The 15,379-nt window shown below is 43.3% G+C and overlaps 1 protein-coding gene across 2 annotated transcripts in view; it reads right to left on the reverse strand.

Moving 5' to 3' along the window:
- The window catches only part of FRMD4A (FERM domain containing 4A), an 845,860-nt gene extending 831,888 nt beyond the window's left edge, over positions 1-13,972 (reverse strand). For both annotated transcript variants that reach the window (XM_081553514.1, XM_081553513.1), the window contains exon 1: positions 13,694-13,972. The gene's annotated coding sequence lies outside the window, so the exon portion shown is untranslated. The remainder of the gene's footprint in view (positions 1-13,693) is intronic.
- Between the last annotated feature and the right edge of the window lie 1,407 nt (positions 13,973-15,379).

The following is a 15,379-nucleotide window of genomic DNA, read 5'->3' on the forward strand; positions in this document are numbered from 1 at the left end:
AGGTCTGAATCCCTCAGAAGCTCACAGTCTAGTGGAGGAAGGAGGCAGGTAAACAACCACCTGCTACCCTGTGAGATACGTGCAACCAGAAAGCTATCTATGTCCCAGGTCCAGCACAATGGAGGGAGTGCCCTCCTGGGTCTGAGCCTCTGAGCCCAGGATTCACAAAGGAGACCACATTTGGGTTGAGTCTTTTTGTTTTTCTTTCTTTTTTAAAAAAAATATTTATTTATTTATTTGGCTGCACCAGTCTTACTGTGGTATGTGGGATCCAGTTCCCTGACCAGGGATTGCGTCTGGGCCCCCTGCACTGTGAGTGCAGAGTTTTAGCCACTGGACCATAAGGGAAGTCCCCAGGTTGAGTCTTAAAGATGAGTAAGTAGCAGGGCCCAAATTGACAACAGAAGGAAAAGAGGAAGATGTGAGCACCCAGGGAACCCTAGCAACTGCAAGTACTACTACAGATGGTACCATCTGATCAGGATCCAGGGGGATTCTGATATAGTATCATAATTCATAACTGCCCCCCATGGAATTACAGGGAGACCAAGGTAGCCTGTCCTCAGGGGCCCCCATGGGGAGATTATAGAGGCCTTTTCTCAGGAATCTGGAGCAGGGGGAAGGAAGTAACATGGTAAGATTTTCACTTCTTACATAATAACTGGAGACTGTGTGAAAGAAGGACCGGAAGGAAATGACTGTCCAGTTGGCATTGATGGCAATGACATACAGTTGAGGGATTCTTGAATTTGATTTTGGGAAATTCGATTGATCAGAGAAGATCTGGAGTCCATTTTGTTTTGGCTATTTCTTCCTGTTACTCTCTATCAATAATGATAATAGCAGTAATCATACAATGGAAATTATTATGCATTTAGAATATGCAAATGTCACAGTAATCCAAGTCTATGCCCCGACCAGTAACGCTGAAGAAGCTGAACTTGAACGGTTCTATGAAGACCTACAAGACCTTCTAGAACTAATACCCAAAAAAGATGTCCTTTTCGTCATAGGGGACTGGAATGCAAAAGTAGGAAGTCAGGAAACACCTGGCGTAACAGGCAAATTTGGCCTTGGAGTACAGAATGAAGCAGGGCAAAGGCTAACAGAGTTTTGCCAAGAGAACGCACTAGTCATAGCAAACACCCTCTTCCAACAACACAAGACAAGACTCTACACGTGGACATCACCAGATGGTCAACACCGAAATCAGATTGATTATATTCTTTGCACCCAAAGATGGAGAAGCTCTATACAGTCAGCAAAAACAAGACTGGGAGCAGACTGTGGCTCAGATCATGAACTCTTTATTGCCAAATTCAGACTTAAATTGAAGAAAGTAGGGAAAACCACTAGACCATTCAGGTATGACCTAAATCAAATCCCTTATGATTATGCAGTGGAAGTGACAAATACATTTAAGGGACTAGATCTGATAGACAGAGTGCCTGATGAACTATGGATGGAGGCTCATGACATTGTACAGGAGACAGGGATCAAGACCATCCCCATGGAAAAGAAATGCAAAAAAGCAAAATGGCTGTCTGAGGAGGCCTTACAAATAGCTGGGAAAAGAAGAGAAGCGAAAAGCAAAGAAGAAAAGGAAAGATATTCCTATCTGAATGCAGAGTTCCAAAGAATAGCAAGGAGAGATAAGAAAGCCTTCCTCAGCGATCAGTGCAAAGAAATAGAGGAAAACAACAGAATGGGAAAGACTAGAGATCTCTTCAAGAAAATTAGAGATACCAAGGGAACATTTCATGCAAAGATGGGCTCAATAAAGGACAGAAATGGTATGGACCTAACAGAAGCAGAAGATATTAAGAAGAGGTGGCAAGAATACACAGAAGAACTGTACAAAAAAGATCTTCACGACCCAGATAATCACGATGGTGTGATCACTCACCTAGAGCCAGACATTCTGGAATGTGAAGTCAAGTGGGCCTTAGAAAGTATCACCACGAACAAAGCTAGTGGAGGTGATGGAATTCCAGTTGAGCTAGTTCAAATACTGAAAGATGATGCTGTGAAAGTGCTGCACTCGATATGCCCTCAAATTTGGAAAACTCAGCAGTGGCCACAGGACTGGAAAAGGTCAGTTTTCATTCCAATCCCAAAGAAAGGCAATGCCAAAGAATGCTCAAACTACCGCACAATTGCACTCATCTCACATGCTAGTAAAATAATGCTCAAAATTTGCCAAGCCAGGCTTCAGCAATACATGAACATGAACTTCCAGATGTTCAAGCTGGTTTTAGAAAAGGCAGAGGAATCAGAGATCAAATTGCCAACATCCGCTGGATCATCGAAAAAGCAAGAGAGTTCCAGAAAAACATCTATTTCTGCTTTATTGACTATGCCAAAGCCTTTGACTGTGTGGATCACAATAAACTGTGGAAAATTCTGAGAGAGATGTGAATACCAGATCATCTGACCTGTCTCTTGAGAAACCTGTATGCATGTCAGGAAGCAACAGTTAGAACTGGACATGGAATAACAGACTGGTTCCAAATAGGAAAAGGAGTATGTCAAGGCTGTATATTGTCACCCAGCTTATTTAACTTATATACAGAGTACATCATGAGAAATGCTGGGCTGGACAAAACACAAGCTGGAATCAAGATTGCCGGGAGAAATATCAATAACCTCAGATATGCAGATGACACCACCCTTATGGCAGAAAGTGAAGAAGAACTGAAGAGCCTCTTGATGAAAGTGAAAGAGGAGAGTGAAAAAGCTGGCTTAAAGCTCAACGTTCAGAAAACTAAGATCATGGCATCTGGTCCCATCACTTCATGGGAAATAGATGGGGAAACAGGGGAAACAGTGTCAGGCTTTATTTTGGGGGGGCTCCAAAATCACTGCTGATGGTGATTGCAGCCATGAAATTAAAAGATGCTTACTCCTTGGAAGGAAGGTTATGACCAACCTAGATAGCATATTTAAAAGCAGAGACATTACTCTGCCAACAATGGTCCATCTAGTCAAGGCTATGGTTTTTCCAGTGGTCACGTATGGATGTGAGAGTTGGATGGTGAAGAAAGCTGAGCACCGAAGAATTAATGCTTTTGAACTGTGGTGTTGGAGAAGACTCTTGAGAGTCCCTTGGACTGCAAGAAGATCCAACCAATCCATCCTAAAGGAGATCAGTCCTGGGTGTTCATTGGAAGGACTGATGTTGAAGCTGAAACTCCAATACTTTGGCCACCTCATGCGAAGAGTTGACTCATTGGAAAAGACCCTGACGCTTGGAAGGATTAGGGGCAGGAGGAGAAGGGGACGACAGAGGATGAGATGGTTGGATGGCATCACTGACTCGATGGACATGGGTTTGGGTAAACTCTGGGAGTTGGTGATGAACAGGGAGGCCTGGCATGCTGCAATTCATGGGGTCACAAAGAGTCAGACACAACTAAGAGACTGAACTGAACTGCTACTAAGAACCCATCTCACAGATGGAGAAACTAAGGTTCCCAGAAGCTGGGTAATTAGCTCAAGCTCATTCACTACCAATTAGGGGATTGTGTATTTTTCAGATTCCCAAGCCCACATTTTTAATGCTATGCCATCTTCACTTTTTCACCATGAATCAAGGCCCCTTGCTGATGACTTCCCTCTTGTTAGAATTTATGTAATTGTGTTATTTGCCTGAGATCTTGCCAGTTGACCTGTGGGAGGATTCAAGGGGTAGCTTTGTTGCCAACATATTAAACACATTATTGACCAGAGACATGAATATATATTCTGTTATCAGAACATTGGGCTTCCCTGGTGGCTCAGATGGTAAAGAATTGCCTCCAATGCAGGAGACTTAGGTTCCATTCCTGGGTCTGAAAGACCCTCTGGAGAAGGAAATGGCTATCCATTCCAGTTTTCTTGCATGGCGAATTCCATGAACAGAGAAGCCTGGCAGGCTACAATCCATGGGGTCACAAAGAGTCAGATATGACTAAGCAATTAACACTTTCACTTTTCACTTCATTGTATAACTTACAATTGTTATCATTCACATTTTGTTCCATTAGGTTTTTGCTCCAGCCTTGTGTTTATTATAAATATAAAATTTTCAAAAACTACGCATTGTGAAATTTTGAGTGAAGAAGAATTTTTCAGTGAGTTGTATGCAGAGGCTTTCTCTAATTGTCCAAGAGACATATATACTAGTGTCTCAGAAGACAGTTCTTTGTAATACAGTTGTGATTCAAATGAGGTGAATGTTAGACCAGCAAAAAGACAAAAAGACTTAGTGATTGATTCTGATATGAAAAGTGAACATGAAACTAACAGTGCTGGAGAATATTTCTTTGCTTCTACAGAGGAGTGGATTAAAGACAACATTTCATGAAAACTAGAAGATTTTACAGGTGTGTTAAGTGTAACTATTAAATGTAATAACCCACAAAGTGTTAGTGAAATAACAGAATTAATTTTTGGCTGGCCAAAAGAAAAATCACTGGCAATAGGTATTAGTTTCTACAAAAATTTCCTGGTCGAAGAGTTAAGTGATGTCTGAAGAGTTTCCAGGGCTAATGGTAGAGTGTCACGTGTCTGAATGTGCTAAACACAAACTAGTACATATGATGATGACTTTGCTTCAAGGCACCTTTAAGTCCGAACTGGAGGTAAAACTTGCACCGGGGTATTCTTTCCATACTCCCTGATATATCCCATCCCTTAACATCCCATCTGGGTTTGGAGCCACAGAGCGGTGCTAAACCAAGAGGGAATTACAGAGCGTTCCAAACAGAGCTGGGATTTTCCTATAACGAGCTTTCACCAAAATGTACCCTTTTAACTAGTCTGAATCCATATCCATGTTCTGGTCCTACATGGCATCATAAGGTCAATCAGCAACCTGAAAATCATTCTGGGAGCCAGGAGAGCCTCTGGCTTCCTGACAATAACTCAAGACTCTGAACTACTAATTTACGAAAGGAGGAATTCTAGGAGTAGCCATCAGTATGTTTATTACATCTGTCCGTTGGTACCAGCTTCAATTTACAACTGGATGATACCTGTGCTCTGAAAGGCTGCTTCCAGAACTTATGGTGCACAAAGCAATTTTGGCAACATCAAAGCACTTCTGTTGACTTCTGTATTATTATTTCCAGAATTCAGGGGGAAAGAGAACCAATTATGGCCCTATTAGTAAGTGTTCTGGATAGAAGACCTTAAACTGACATCAGTGAGCAAAATTCTTCTATTACTTCCCAACAAAAACAGTTTCTTTTCTTTCCCTGGTCTCTGCCTCCTCTGTTCCCTCCTTTCTTCCTTGGAACTGTTTTTTTTCCTGGCTCGCGTGTTGAGAGAGCTCACACTCATGCTCAGTTGCTCAGTCATGTCCGACTCTGCACCAGGCTCCTTTGTCCATGGGCTTTTCCAGGCAAGAAGACTGGAGTGGGTTGCCACTTCTTTTTCCAGGGGATCTTCCAGATCGAGGGATTTAACCCAAGTCTCTTATGTCTCCAGCATTGACAGCTGGATTCTTTACCAATAGTGCCACTTGGGAAGCCCTGCAACTTTACTAATGAGATGACTAACCCTTGCCTTTGCCCAAACACTGCTTTAGAAAATCAGCCCACAATGTTTGGAAACTCAGTCCTCTTCAGAACCTTCTTTCCACTCTAACCCCTCTGGGTACTTAAATCCTACATCTAGCAATGACTTGCCACCTTGAACAGTTAGTGTCTACATGAACAGGCAGCTGCAAGTAATCAAAGCATGACTTAAATGATTGTTTACTGTTGTAAAGCTCCTTCCATCCAGAGGCTTATCATTAATCACACTGAAAAATAATAGAAAGGCAGGGAGGGATTGCTGGTATTAATAAAATGATGTCAGCTGAGGACAGAACCAACCAGACACAGCCACTGGGAACTGTGGAACTGCCTTATTATTTCTGAAGGATTGTCCAGCTGGCAAATCCAAGTTACATGCTCACAAATAAAAGGTTATACTCAGAGGGACACTCCAGACACCAAGATGACAGGTAGCAGATTTAGATCTCTGATATGGTTATAGCTCCAGGGTTTATACCTCAATATCACAGAGGTGGATTTGTTAACCAGAAAGTCGACATATTACCATGCAATGAAATGCAAGGTATATACATATATACACACACATACATTTTATATATATTTTATCCAGGAGTAAAACACCTCTGAAGCGATAAGGTTAGTTGTAGTGTGAATCTGACATTACAGGAAAAAAGTGAGGACTGTGGTTTCTCCACGGCCACACATCCTCATGTTCACAAACACAGACAGGTGCTCCTGTGTGCCACTGTTCTAGGTGTGGGGATACAGAAGTTGGCAAAGTTCCTGCCCTCTGCTGGAGTTTATTCCTATTAAAGGGGAAGGTAGAAAGCAAATAGATAAATACGTAATACAATGTCAAGGAGTGATTGTTGTTGCTGTTATTCAGTTGCTAAGTTGTGTCCAACTCTTTTGCAATCCCATAGACCATAGCCCACCAGGCTCCTTTTTCCATGGGATTTTCCAGGCAAGAATACTGGAGTGGATTGCCATTTCCTTCTCCAGGGGAATCTTCCCAGACCAGGGATCAAACCTGCATCTCCTGCACTGGCAGATGGATTCTTTACCACTGAGCCACCAGGGAAGTCCATCAAACAGTGATACATGCTAAGAAATAAAAACAAAGCAAGGAAAGAAGAGATGGGGAAAATAACTTAAGGAGGGAACATCGTAGCAGAGAATTGAGTGAAGGGGAATAAACTATGTGAGTGTCCGAGGGAAGGGCCAGCATAGAGGTGGGGTGAGCCATGCAAAGGCCTTGGAGAAGCATGCTGGGTGTGCGCATAAGGATGGGCTTTGTTTCTTAACACACATATTATCACAGACTTGGCACACCCAAATGAGTGTTTCACCCTCAGAGTAACCAGAGTAGTGCCTTATTACAACAAGGCTGCCATTTCAGAACTGCAACTTGCATCTTCAGATTGTCATCCATATCCTCTCCTTCTCAAAGCTCCATGGATATAACAAAAGCGCATAAAAATTAGTCAAGAAAAGAGCACTGGGAAATAGCAAAGTGAAATGCTGGGAACTTTGTGGACAGTGTGATGCAGATGGGGCAGGACTGGACAGCTCAGTGGATCGGGGCTGACTGGACTATGATTAAGCAACTGCAAAGGGAGATATGGAAGCACTTCCCCCACAGAGTCTGGTAAAACCCCTGAGCTCAGAGCTGCCTTAGACAAGAATGAGTCAAAGGGCCACATAACAAGGGATAAACAAAAAAACTACCATAACCACACAGAGGCTGGTTGGTCCACACCCTCAGACCCACACGGAGGGGACTATTCACCAGGTCACAGGAGGATGTGCCTGACCATCTCCTCATGTCAATGAGGCACCAGTGAGCAAGAGAACATGGACCAGAGTAATGTTTGTGCACCACAGCATCTGGAAGAGAGGGATGACTCTTCTTCTGAGTTAATTCCTGATTCCCACCATAGCAATACCCAGAAAAATCTCACAAGTAGATGGATGGCTGGGATGGGATGAATCAGGTTTTGCAAACTCCTTTCTCTGCTGCCCCAAGGCTCCCCTGGGGGAAGGAGGCTCCTCACCAGAGCATCCCCTGCCAGCACCCACTTTGCTGCGGGGAGCCCTGAGAGAAGTCCCCTTTAGTCACCTTCCCTCCCTGCCTACACCCAGCACGAGACTGTCCCTTAACCAGGGGCAGGAGATGGGGCAGGAGATGGGGGAGTTGTGTCTTGTTGGTAGGTGAAGATGTTATTCTTACTCACTCCATTTATGCTTTCTATTTATTATATTATCTCAATGGTTTTTTCCCTTTCCTAATATATACTGGATCCATTAAACTCTTTTTTCTTTTCTACACTCTTCTTGAGGACTTCCCTTGTGGCTCAGAGGCAAAGAATCCACGTGCAGGAGCTGCTGGTTCGATCCCTGGGTCGCTAAGATACCCTGGAGGAGGGCACGGCAACCCACTCCAGTATTCTTGTCTGGAGAATTCCCATGGACAGAGGAACCTGGAAGGCTACATACAGTCCATAGGGTTGCACAGAGTCGGGCATGACTGAAGTGACTTAGCACACTCTTCCTGAAGCTCTGCATTCTATTTCTAGTCTACTAGTTTTACTTCCATTTTTAGCTAACTCAATTAAACTACATTTTCTGGCAAAATCAATAATTAATATTTTAATCTCCCTCTTCTCCAAATCAAACAAGATGATATGGTGACAACGTATTGTATCCTCTCTTCTTAATGACCCCTTGCCTTAAGCTTTGTTGAAATAATGTTGAATTTTAGCTCCAAGATTGTAATTATTATCATGAGGGCTTTTTTTAAACTTCTAATAGACTAATTTTTAGAGCACTTTTAGGCTCACTTTCTGTACTTTTGAGCAGAAAGTAGAGAGTTCCCATATATTATCATTTGCCCACACCCCCATGCACACACAGCTTCTCCTGCTACCAAACTCCGCACCAGAGTGGTGCATTTGTTACAGTCAGTGAATCTGATTCATCATTATCACCCAAAATCATAGTTTACATTAAGGTTCATTTCTTGGTGTTGGTGTTTTACATTCGGTGGGTTTTGACAAATGTGTAATAACATGTATCCACCATTATAATGTCAGACAGAGTAGTTTCACTGCCTTCAAAATCCTTGGCACTCTGCTGTTCAACCATCTCTTCCCCAAATTCTGCAGCCACTGATCCTTTACTGTCTCCATAGTTTTGTCTTTTCCAGGATTCCACATAGTTCAAATCATATAGTATGTAGCTTTCTCCTATTGCTTCCTTCACTAAGTAATATGCATCTAAGTTTCCTCCATGTCATTCTTTTTTTTTAGTGTTGAATAATATTCCACCAATCCCAAAGAAAGGCAATGCCTAAGAATGCTCAAACTACCGCACAATTGCACTCATCTCACATGCTAGTAAAGTAATGCTCAAAATTCTCCAAGCCAGGTTTCAGCAATACGTGAACCATGAACTTCTAGATGTTCAAGCTGGTTTTAGAAAAGGCAGAGGAACCAGAGATCAAATTGCCAACATCTGATGGATCACAGAAAAAGCAAGAGAGTTTCAGAAAAACATCTATTTCTGCTTCATTGACTATGTCAAAGCCTTTGACTGTGTGGATCACAATAAACTGTGGAAAATTCTGAAAGAGATGGGAATACCAGACCACCTGACCTGCCTCTTGAGAAACCTGTATGCAGGTCAGGAAGCAACAGTTAGAACTGGACATGGAACAACAGACTGGTTCCAAATAGGAAAAGGAATATGTCAAGGCTGTATATTGTCACCCTGCTTATTTAACTTATATGCAGAGTACATCATAAGAAACACTGGGCTGGAGGAAGCACAAGTTGGAATCAAGATTGCTGGGAGAAATATCAATAACCTCAGATATGTAGATGACACCACCCTTATGGCAGAAAGCGAAGAAGAACTAAAGAGCCTCTTGATGAAAGTGAAAGAGGAGAGTGAAAAAGCTGGCTTAAAGCTCAACATTCAGAAAAATAAGATCATGGCATCCGGTCCCATCACTTCATGGGGAAACAGTGGAAACAGTGGCTGACTTTATTTTTCTGGGCTCCAAAATCACTGCTGATGGTGATTGCAGCCAGGAAATTAAAAGACGCTTACTCCTTGGAAGGAAAGTTATGACCAACCTAGATAGCGTATTAAAAAGCAGAGACATTACTTTGCCAACAAAGGTCCGTCTAGTCAAGGCTATGGTTTTTCCAGTAGTCATGTATGGATGTGAGAGTTGGACTATAAAGAAAGCCGAGCACTGAAGAATTGATGCTTTTGAACTGTGGTGTTGGAGAAGACTCTTGAGAGTCCCTTGGACTGCAAGGAGATCCAACCAGTCCATCCTAAAGGAGATCAGTCCTGGGTGTTCATTGGAAGGTCTGATGTTGAAGCTGAAACTCCAATACTTTGGCCACCTCATGCGAAGAGCTGACTCATTGGAAAAGACCCTGATGCTGGGAAAGATTGAGGGCAGGAGGAGAAGGGGACGACAAAGGATGAGATGGCTGGATGGCATCACCGACTCGATGGACGTGGGTTTGGGTGGACTCAGGGAGTTGGTGATGGACAGGCAGACCTGGCGTGCTGCGGTTCATGGGGTTGCAAAGATTTGGACATGACTGAGCGACTGAACTGAACTGATCTGGATATACCATAATTTATTTAACCATTCATCCACTGAAGGACATCTTGGTTACTTCCAAGTTTTGGAAATTATAAATAAGGCTGCCATAAACATCCATGAGTAGGACTTCTGAGGATATGTGGACATAACTTATAAATGTATTTGGATAAATACCAAGGAGTACAATTGCTAGATTGCATGGTATGATTATGGTTAGTCTTGTAAGAAACTTCCAAAGTGGCTGTACCAATCTGCATTCCCCCAGCAATGGATGAGAGTTTCTTCTGTTCCACATTATCATAAGCATGTGAAGTTTGTGACTGTTTGACATCTTTGCCATTCTAATGGTATATTTAATAATTGCTTTAATTTGCAATTCTCTAGGGACATACATTATTTAGTTTTTTAATGCTTTAAAAAATGTGTCTTGGTCCATTGGGGCTTCTATAACAAAATCGCACAGACAAGGTGGTTTAAAACACAACAAAAATTTATTTCTCAAAGTTCTGAAAGCTGAAAGTCCAAGATCAGGAAGCCAGCATGACCAGATGAAGGCCCTCTTCTGGGTCACAGACTTCTTGTATCCAGCTATAGGGTCTCTTATAAGGGCATGCATGCATGCATGTTCAGTCACTCAGTTGTGTTGGACTCTTTGCAACCCCATGGACTGCAGTCCACCAGGCTCCTCTGTCCATGGGATTTTTCAGGCAAGAATACTGGAGTGGGTTGCCATTTCCTCTTCCAGAGGATCTTCTTGACCCAGGGATCAAACCTGTGTCCCCTGCATTGGCAGGCAGATTCTTTACCACAGAGCCACCTGCGTATCCCCAAAAAAGACAGCTTAACCCTGATGTGACTTGAACATACAACCTTCTGATCTGGAGTAAGATGCGCTACCATTGTGCTAAGGGCACTAATCCCTATTAGGAGGGCTCCACCCTCATGACCTGATCATCTTCCAAAGGCCTAACCTCCTAATACCATCACGTTGGGGGTTAGGGTTCCAACATATGAGTTTGGGGGAAACACAAACATTCAGACCATAGCAGTATTAAACTTGATGACAACATTAACAACAACAATCTAAATGTAACTTTAGGGCTTCCTTGGTGGCTTAGTGGTAAAGAATCCACCAGCCAATACAGGAGAAGAGGGTTCAATTTCTAGTCCAGGAAGCTCCCACCTACCTCAGAGCAACTAAGCCTGTGCACCACAGCTATCAAGCCTGTGTTCTAGAGTCCAGGAGCCGCGACTCCTGAGCCCATGTGCCACAACTACTGAAGCCCAAACGCTCTAGAGCCCATGCTCTGCAACAAAAGGAGCCACAACGATTAGAAGCCTGCATATCACAACCAGAGAGTAGCCCCCACTCTCTGAAACTAGAGAAAGCCTGAGCACAGCAATGAAGACCCAGCACGGCCAAATAAATAAATGATTTTTAAAATAAATGTAACTTTAAATGTCAATGGTTTCATCCCTCACTATAGCATTCCTTTTCATTTTTTGAGTTTATTCACGTAATCCACAAATATTGACCTGCAGGGAGATCTAACAGCCACAAGCTCACAGTCTCTGTCTTCCTGAAACATACATCCCCAGCGAGAGCTGTAAATTATTTTGTGTTTTGCTGGAGTATACCCTTAAATCATTATTCTTTAGTCATTCTTCCCCAAACACTATTCCCCTGGAAGGAAGCATGGCTCTTCCTTGAGTTCCTCCAGGTCTTGGCTCAAATGTCACTTGCCCAGTGAGCACTTTCAAATCCACACCATTTGCAATGGCACCTTCCTATGTTATTCTCCTGTACAACACTTCTTACACTCAGAATACCACATTTCATCAAGGGCAACAAGAATTTTCAGACACACCATTAAGTCATGTGTCTCTAGAAGACTAGCCAGCTGAGTCAATGCCTTAATGTCAGGTCACACTGCTCACGTTTCTTTGGTAATTTGTGTAATTCAGAAGTTTTAAGAGTCATCTACAGCCTTGATATCCTTGGCATGTGATTGGCAATCCATTTGCAAATACAGCTCACTAATAAAACATGATGCGGCTACATCTACTTGGAGGTATCTTCCTTTTTAAGGTGTCAAAACATTATTTGTTGTTTATATGAAAATATCATTAGGGTTGTACAGCAGAAACTAACATCATAAAGCAATTATAAATCCAATAATAAAATTCATACCCTAAAGTCTAATGTCCTCAAAATTAAATACCCACATGATTTTGATAAAAAAGAATATAATGCTTTAAACAGTGAGAAAACATTAATTTATTTTTTTTAATTTAAAAAGAAAATATGGAATTGTGGTCATTCTTCCAAGAATGAGTATTTGCTTCTTGGTTCCCAAGTCTTTCAGTGTACATAGCTTGCGTTGTTTCAGTGCCAAATCATCAAGGACTCTTTTTGGAGACATCTTTAAGTGGCAAATTAAATTCTATGCATAGAGTACCAACAATGTGCCTGACTGGATTGGGGCAGCAACAACATTATGATCAGCTGTTACCAAATGCCAGTCCATGTGCCTGATGCACAGTGAGGACAAATGATAGTAAAACGTTGCAGTTTGCAGCAGAGAAAGGTTTATTGCAGGGCCCCTGCACGGAGACAGGTGGCTCATGCCTTAAAAACCCCAAACTCCCTGAAAGCTTTCAGCAAAGCCCTTTTCTAGGAAAGGGGAGGGAGGGGGCATGGTTAGTTGTTGCAGACTTCTTAGTGTCAGATCCTTTGTTCTTTTTTTTTTTTTTTTAAGATTTTTTTGATGTGGATCATTTCTACAGTCCTTAATGAACTTGTTACAATATTAGTTCTGTTTTATGTTTTGGTTTTGTGCCCATGAGGTTTATAGGATCTTAGCTCCCCTATCAGGGATTGGGATTGAACCTGCATCCCCTGCATTGGAAGGTGAAGTCTTAACCACTGGACCACCAGGGAAGTCTTAGGTCCTTTGTTCTTGAGGCAAAGTCATGGTCAGGTCACGATGTTCCTCTAAACCTTCACCAAACGCTATTCTCCATTCGGATTAGAAAAGTCCAGGTCCCAAGGCTCGACTTTCACTCTCTGAGGGCCAGATCCTGGCTAAGAGGACAGAGTCCCAGGAGCATTGGTCGAGCCAGGCAAAGCCAGTCTGGGTCCTCCCGCCAGCACCCAGGCCCTGCTGAAGAGGTAGATCTCAGCTGGCAGCCCCCTCAGGTCCAAGTCCCTGCTCAACCATCATCAATGAGGGAGTCAGGCACCCAGGACCCAGCCAGCCCCCAGACTTTTCATTTAACCTGGAGAGAATCCTTTGTACAGGACCAAGAGGAATACGAGTTGTAGCTAATACCAACTGGGTTAATTCCCAATTCACAATGATTGCCCTTCTTAAAACAGCCCGGACCACAGAGGTGGCCTCAAAGTAATGACGTGCAATGTCCTTGCAATTTAACCCTGACCTCCCACGGTTAGACAACTCATCTAAATCTAAGCTGGATCGATTTCTGAAACTTGAATGGAGAGACTGAAGCTGGTTGAAGGCATTACCTGAATGGCAGTGTGCGTATCCTTCAGTTGCTGGGGCTTCTGTGGACGGAGACCCGTGGAGACGACCAACGTTGCCATTAAGTCTCACAGGCGAGGACCAGGAAGAGGTTTACGGTCACTTCCAGGCTTGGACCCGACCAACCGGCAGCTGTGTGAGACACAGCCCCTGGCCTGTCCCACGGGCCCCCCAGTTCACCTGCTGCCCAGGCCAGAGCACCTGGAGGGTCCCGGGGAGAAGGCTGTGATCTGCCTCTCACCACACTTTCTGCCACGAGGACCGCCACAGCCAGGCTGACCGTTGGCACAGCGGGATCTCTAACGGTCGCTTTCTGGGTCTCGTGCTAATACTCTCGCGATAACGGCTGTGCACCTGCCCCGCTCCTATTTCACAGCTCTGGTCAGGTTTGCACAGTCACAGCTGATGACATACTTAAAGGCAGCTGCTTGGCCGACAGCAATTGTAAGATGCCCTGTGATTACAGAAAGCCTCCCAAATTCAGAGCAGCTGGGGGTGAAACTCTGCTCTTCCCCTAGATCAACAAAATATGGTAATCTGGTTGCATTGTCTTTTGCATGCTCCCTCTACGAGCTTGCAAGTTCAATGAAAATAGGGAATTTCTCTGTCTACGGATATACCATGGATGCCTGGGACAGAATCTGGCCAATAGGACAGATATTCAAATATTTTCTGAGTAAATACATAAATGAAGCAGGATTTGACTCTAGATCTGCTTACCTGGAAAACCACGAACTCCCCCTGCCGCCACACCTCATGGCCCTTCACTCCAGCTTGGAACGCACTTTCATGGTCTTGTTGTTTCTATGTGTTCCTGCCCCTCCAGGGAGCTGGAAGCCTCTTTTTTGTCAACAGGGAAACGGTTGACTAGCACGTGTCATCCAGAAGATGAATGTTGATGTTCTGGGCTGTGGTGGGGTTTTTGTCAAATGCTTGTAGAAAATTCAGCCACAGTGCTCTTGTTATAAGTCAAAACAAGAACAGAAGAAATAAAGAGGGAGGGAGGAGAGAAGAAAGAAGGAAGAAAAAAGAGACATTTCCTAGGAAGTTACTCACTGATGCTATTGGCTTTGGTACAGTAGACATACTGGTGGAGCACAGGTATTGATTCCTGGGCACTTGGATGTTTGAGAGGCCAAGAAGGTTCTCGGGCACTACAACCTCAGCAGGCCCTGGCCCTATGCTTCTGTGGAGGGCATTTGTGCTTGACCTCCAAATCTGTGTGCCTGCGGTGAAGGCAGACTTCTTTCATAACCATTCAATTTCACACACAGCCTAGCAAAAAGAAAAATATTTCTCACTAACTACACATTGCCTTAAATTCCCACTCTTATGGTTCTATTTCACAGAAATTTATGTTTGGGAAGCAAGATGAGCGACCCCTGTGGACAGGTGCTTGTTTTCTTTTATTCTCAGGACCCAGAAATTGGTTTTAACAATCACTAAGGGATCCTACAGGGAGGCCTGGCATGCTGCAATCCATGGGGTCGCAGAAAGTCGGACACGACTGAGCAACTGAACTGAACTGAACTGAAGGAAGAGATCCAATGCTTTGGAGCCTGAAGTAGAGGATATCTCTTTTAATTCCCTTGAGAGGCCATCTAAACTCATCCATTATATTTACAATTCATTTAATAATCTCATTTTATGGGAAAAGATGTGATGTGCTA

This window comes from Giraffa tippelskirchi, chromosome 13 (assembly GCF_054371585.1).
Source record: "Giraffa tippelskirchi isolate mGirTip1 chromosome 13, T2T-mGirTip1v1.2.pri, whole genome shotgun sequence".
NCBI classification, from domain to species: Eukaryota; Metazoa; Chordata; class Mammalia; order Artiodactyla; family Giraffidae; genus Giraffa; species Giraffa tippelskirchi.